The sequence below is a fragment of the Zalophus californianus genome, chromosome X (genome assembly GCF_009762305.2).
Source record: "Zalophus californianus isolate mZalCal1 chromosome X, mZalCal1.pri.v2, whole genome shotgun sequence".
NCBI lineage: Eukaryota > Metazoa > Chordata > Mammalia > Carnivora > Otariidae > Zalophus > Zalophus californianus.
In genome coordinates, this window is record NC_045612.1 from 112127244 (window position 1) to 112134423 (window position 7180).

Below are 7180 nucleotides of genomic sequence, written 5' to 3' on the forward strand. Positions count from 1 at the left end.
ATCTAGTTAGCTAATATGAATATTGAGAATTATTTCAAGATCCTTTCTTTCCCTTACTGATTGTGCTGAGACTTCTAGATGTTTTCCAAAATCCGTTTCTTTTTCTTCCTGGGTATGGAGCTATACTACATTTCCCAGCCTCCACTACAGTAAGATGTGGCCATGGTATGATGTACTAGTGAATAGAATGTGTGTAGAAGTGTTATGAGCCATTTCCTGAACAAAGTTATTAAAATGAATGTGTTGTGTCCCCCCTTCACACTCTGTTTTCCTTTGTGCTATCATGAAGTTCTACTGGATAGTGGAACCAAAAAATAGAAGGAGCCCAGATTCCTGAATCACCAAACAAAGGAGAGTCTCTAGCTGTCAAGGAACATCTTCCTTGGACAGTAATGTGAGCAAGAAATGAACTTTTATGTTGTTTGAACCATTATATATATTCAGGTCCATTATTTACTACAGCTTAGCCTACCTAATGAATGCATTACTCTTCCAAAGTTAGTCATTTCTGTCTTGTAGAGAGATCTCAAATTCTTCCCATCACCTTCAGCTCAGCTACCCTTTCTTTTATCCAGGTTCTCATTCTCCTTAGGCAAAGGCTCTGCAATGGTCCCAAATTAGCTTCTTAGCCTGCATTTGGTCTTATTTCCCTCCAAAGCATTATCCCAAACTATGTCAATAATTGTCTTTCCACAATATTAAATGGGAATAGATTTTGGGCTTGAAAACTATTCGTTAATCCTCATCATCTATATTAAAAATTCTGTACTCTTGGCACAGCACTGAAGACTCTTTGTAGTCTGTTCCTTGACATTTCTTCTGGTCATACCTCTTGCCTAACCACCACCCTGTAGCCTGGGATCTGCCTTCACTGATCTGCTTTCAGTTCCAGGAAGATGTTCATGCTGCCCTTTCTCCCCAGAATGCCCCCTTTCCCTCTGCTTGATATTTTAGTTAGGAGGGGCAGCTCATAGAATACCTCACGGCTTCCACTCCCAAGGAAGAAGGGAATTGTTACCATCATTCAGGTATATAAATATCCCTTAGTAGTTCTTTTTGAGCTCCTTCAAACTGAAACTCCATTCACATAAAATGCTTAGTGAATAATGAAAGTTGTATTAAGGACTTCAAAGGGGAGTGTTAAGAGAGGGTTTTTAGTTTACAACACACTGAGGATATTTAAGTAAGTCTCCATTCAATGCTTTGATTCTTTCAAAAATCTTCAGTCATTTCAACAGTCAGAGGCCTTATCTCCTTGATCTTTCTCTCAGGCAATCCCCAAAGTTATTCTTACTTAATATGCAGTGACCCTTTCTCATTTCTGATGAAACTTGAGCAATCTGAGAATGACTTCTACCTCACAGTGAGCTTAGCAAAGCCCCTTTTAATAAAACTGTTCTTTTCCTACAAAGATGTTCTCATAGCACCTGCTAATGAGATAAAATGTTTTCTCACATAATTTATATATGTTGTTCAAGTTCAGTGACACAAACTGAGACATGTGCAGAGAATGGGACTTTAGTGGGAATAATATGAAATAGAACACTGTTGGGACAAACCTTCTTATTGTTCTTCCTCTCAGGAGCATCAAAAGTAGCCCCATCAATTTCTCTCTCTCTCTTTTTCTTCCACTACTTCTATGGCTTGTATTACTACTATCTCCAGTATTAGCTATTGCTAATATTTAATGAGCTCTTACAATATGGTAGGCATTCTTCTAAGTCATTTATATCTTTTAATATGTATTTGTTGATTTTTTGCCTTTCCTAACATTTCTCTTTGGGGGGAACTAGACCATAAGATAAATTAAATAAACTGAAAACTCTCCCACAACATAACAGTTGGAAAATCTGGATAAACTATTAACAAACATCCTTAGAGTCATAGCTGAGATTGCAGGTAAGTAAAGGAAACCCTTGGGCCTCAAAAATGAAGGGGAAATGGAAAACCAGAGTATCAGTGAGTGGGCCCTCTAAAGTGTATAGTATATAACCCTAAAAGATAACCTACATGATCCCCCCAAATTTTTCAGCAGGATTATGTCCCAGCCACCCACAGTAGTAACTTGCTCAATAATGTACCCTTTAGTGGTTTTTTTTATTCCTTTTCCTATCTCCCCTCTCTCTTACTGAGCATTCTAGAATCACTTCTCAAATAAACTACTTGCATTCAGATTCTTTACTTGGGCTCTGCTTCTGAGAGAGTCCAAACTAAGACAGGCCTTCACTCATCTGTTCATTTTCAGCATATTGTGATAACTTGTACTTTAAATGTGCTCTAATTTCTATTGCATTAACAAATCATAATCAAGGTGACCCTCACAAAATCGACAAATAGCTTAAAAGATTTCTGTGAAGAGTAACAACAAGAATTTAAGCACAAATGAACAAAAATAAAATTAATTCTTAAGAATTAAATGTGATGACAATCTAATCAGTTTTGCCTGAAAGTCAACCCCTAAATTTATGTGATGGACTATTTGAAACATAGATTTAGGTATACGCACTTTGGTGATGTATAATGTATATGGAGGTTTGGTAAGGGAAAGGGTGTTGGCATCCAAGCCACTTGTCTGCTATCTTGCTTCTGTACCCTGAAGTGAGGGCTGCCATTTATGGTGTCCTAATCACAACTGAAGGTTGTTAGCTCTCTTATTCAAAGTAGTGGTTTGGAGGACAATGGAAGGACACCAAAGATCATACTACTTTTGAGAAGCCAACAGCACAAAAGTGAATGAAGAGAGCAAATAAGTCTGTAGTAGAATCAAAGTAATTCAGAGAAGAGAAATTTTAAAAAAATTCTAATGAGTTATCTTCAGAGACATTTGAGAAAAGGTTGTATATACAAAATAAAATTCACCTGCTAAGAGAAAAGAGTAATCAGTGTACGAATAAGAGAGACCTAGAGGTTAAAAATATTATTGCCAAAACTATAAAATGAATAAAAAGACTGGAATAAAATAATAAATCTTCTGTAACATAAAAGAGAAGCACAAAGTTCTTGGAAATCTTATGTTTTTTTCTGTAATTTTTTTCCCCTCATACCTTCCTTATTTCCAGGAATTTAGCGTGGTTCAATCTTCTCAATCTTTTTCTTTTTCTTTTTCTTTTTCTTATATTTTTACTTTCTTTCAAAGTTTACCCCATAAACTACCTGAATCAAACCCACTGTCAGTAGTTTTGATAAATTCAGATTCCTTGGCTATATCCCAGAACTTTTTAGTGTGAGTCCCAGTAATTTTTTTTTTAAGCAAGCAGTAAGCTTTTCAGGTAGTTTTTGTGTACACAGCAATTTGAGAACCACTGATTTATAGTAAGGGAAGTAACAAACAGATTAATATAAAAACTGCCCATTACAGTTGGAGATTATGATTGGTAGTGGCACAAAGGTGGGAAGAAGAAACATGATGAAGATTTCCTTTTATTTCCCTCTCTATGGTTTGAATTTGTATTCCCATATGTAAATATTATATTTGTAATTTTAAAAAGTAAGGCAGGATGGAGTTTGCCACTGTCCTTACTAAACCCCTTCAGTTCATCCCTAGATTACTAGGAGACAATGAGGAGGACTTTAGGAGGCCCAGTATATGTTCTTCACTCCTGACTAAGTTATCTTCGGAGTCTGGGTGCTCCCTACTATTAATGATAATATTTGTAACCCCTTAGATATCTCTTAGTTATGTCTATAATGTCTGGGATGGCATGCACATACAGTTCACTGTTAAAAATTAAAAATTGGGGCAGGGAGAGAGAAAGTTACAAAATTATCTTTCATATACAATGAGTGTAGAGGCTGGGATAAAACAATTTTGTACTGTTACCATAAAGTCCTAAGAGTCCACACAAAGTTACCCTTATATCTGTCTCCTCTGCCCCTTTTCTCCTGCCCCAAGTCCCCTCAATTTCTCTACCTGCCTGCCCTCCCACCGAATATTTATTTCAGTCCTCACAAGTAACTTCAGATTTTTCCAGTCCTGTGTATCTCTGGAGAAGGACTTTAATTTCTTTCTGTTCTTTAGAGCAAAACACAAGAAAAACACCTGGTTTTTTTTTTCTTTTAATATTGACTTTATCTCATCTTCCAATTTCTATGTCTTACCTCACTAATATGGTTTCTGCTTCCTTACTTCAGTTTACTAAAGTTCCCATCCCATCATCTATTGTAACAGTAAGAGGTTCCATGTGTTGAGTGTGGATTCTCTGCCAGACGATGTTCCAAAGCTTTATAGGCATTATTGTCCTTAATCCTCACATCAGACTTAAGAAGTAGAGGTGTCAGTTTCATCTTATAGATGAGGTAACTGAGTATTAGAGAGGTTTAGCGACCTGAACTAAATGATTGAAATCCAAGTCTGTCAGTAGAACCCAAGTTCTTAACTTCAACAACATTTTCCTCCCTAATTAGTCCCTATTAGGCAGCCATGCCCGTAGTCATCCCCATTCAAGATTTTATATTACAGAGATGTATGTGTCTCAAGACCAGCATCATTCTGGAGCTTGAAATGCCTGCATGAAGGCATCCCTTTATTAGAGTGAAAGAGTGGGAGTCCTTTTTTCCCTCCCCAAAATGAGGAGTTATAGAAACATATTGTAGCAAATACTGCAAATTTCAAGGGATGTGGGTCTGGTGAGGTAGTTTGAGAAGGAATTTTGGATTCAGACAGTCTTAAATTTAAATCCCAGCTTCACCACTATTAGCTCTTGACCCCCAGCAAGTAGTATGAGCTACCTAAACTCCCTGCATCTCATGTGAAAAGAGAGACCATACTGTTATGTTTAACATAAGGAACTCTTGCAAGGTAAAGTCCGGTAAAGCTCTTGGATGGTGCTTGCTAAATGGTAGTTGTTGCTTTTATTAGAATTATCATCTTTGTCATCATCATCACAATTACCATTGTTAATTAAGTAGCATTTTTTTTAAGATTTATTTATTTGAGAGAGTGAGAATGAGAGAGAGTACATGAGAGGGGAGAGGGTCAGAGGGAGAAGCAGGCTCCCTGCAGAGCAGGGAGCCCGATGCGGGACTCGATCCCAGGACTCCGGAATCATGACCTGAGCCGAAGGCAGTCACTTAACCAACTGAGCCACCCAGGTGCCCTAAGTAGCATTTTTTTCTTTTTAACAGTTTTATTGAGATATAATTCACACACCATAGAATTTACCCATTCAATGGTTTTTCATATATTACATTATTAATACTTTTAAACTGTGGTAAAAATTTATGTATAATATAAAAATTGAAATTTTAACCATTTTTACATGTACAATTGAGTTGTATAAATTATATTTACAGTTGTGCAACCTTTACCATGATCTATTTCCAAGGGTTTTTTATCACTCCAAAGAGAAACTCTGAAATTATTAAGCAATAACTCCCTATTTTCTTCCATCTCCTGTTAACCTTAATCTAATTTCTGCCTCTATGAATTTGCCTAGTCTAGATACCTCATATAGTGGACTCATGCAGTATTTCTCCTTTTGTTTCAGCTTGTTTCACTTAACATAATGTTTTTGAGGTTTATCTATGTTGTAACATGTATTAGTACTTCATTCCTTTCCAAGGCTGAATAATATTCCATTGTATGGATATACTACATTTTGTTTAGCTATTCATCTGTTGGTGAACATTTGGTTGTTTCTATTGTTGATAATGTTGCAGTGAATATTAGTGTATAAGTATCTTTTTTAGTCCCTGCTTTTAAATCCTTTGGGTTTATACACAGGAGTGGAATTGCTAGGTCATATGGTAATTCTATGTTTAGCTTTTTGAAGACCTACCCAACAGTTTTTCATAGTATCTGCACCATTTTATATTTCCACCAGAAATATACAAGGGTTCCAATTTCTCCACATCCTCTCCCATACTTGTTATTTTCTATTGTTTTTATTATAGCCATCATCATGGATGTGAAGTGGTTCAGAAGCAACTTTCTATTTCAGGATTTCTCATGAATGTGAGATGCAACCTAGACACTAGACAAGGTGATGGAACATACTTTTGGATACTGTGCTCAATCCTTAGCTCTGAAGAGACTGTTGGTGGAATTTTCCTATAATCTCTAGACAAAAAAAGACAAACTTTCTGCATCTTCAAGATCCTTGGAGAGTAATTTTGTTGCCAAGAAGTTGCCTTAATTTGCAAGGTTTTCAGTAGGCTATATGTATTTACAAGGAAACATCACAGCAGACAATTAAACAAGCTTTTACAAATGAGGTCCAAACAGTAACACAATAAGTAGTCACATTTTAAAAAATTGACTTAAGACACTGGTTACAGGTTTGTCGAATTGGAAACTAAAACATATGATTCCTGTAGAGACAAGATTGTGCTAATAGTGGCTGGAAGAATACCTGAAGCAACATCAAAATGAACCATTACTTATTTAATAGGGTTTCAAAAATCTAGCAAAAAAATAAAATATGTTTGTGTGCTATCAGATGGGACATGAGTTTTTTCTTATTTTCTTTTACATTCAGATATTATTCTTTGTAACGCTGAGGGTACATGCCACTCTGGGTGGATATATTGGGCTGACTTCATGTCAAATCATTGTTTCTCTGCCCCTTGGCACAGAGAAAGTGGAAAAGAGTGATTTGGGGTGTACTTGAACTGAAACAAGGATAGTCACTACAGCCATAACAGTTGTGACATTTTCTTTCTTTTTTCTTTTTTTTTTAAATTGAAGTGTAGTTGACATACAGTATAGACATTTTCTTGTCTACCAATATGGCGTGAACTAAGAACACCTCCCTAGTGATTTCTAGCAGCACTGGCAAAATACCTACTTTTGTGATGTGAGGTTTTTATTTTTTCTAAGTACTTGGCTACTATTAGACTTACATTCACAAACATTTAATACACACACAATACTATGTAAAGCCTTATGAGTAGACATAACTCCAGTAAACAGGAGAGTTTATGTAGAGTTTGTATAGAGCTAGTATCTTGATTTGGGAGGTGGTACAGACTAGTTTTTTTTTTTTTTTTTAGCACCAACTTAGGACCTAAAGAAATGTGGCTCTACCATTTAACTGTATGACTGAGAAAGACTGAATTTCTCTGAGTCTCAGTTGCATTACAGAGAGTATGACATTTACCTCATAATATGATTGTGAGGATTTCATGAGTATCTGTAATGTGCTTAGTATTATGCCTCAAAAATCCCCTAAGTGCTCAATAA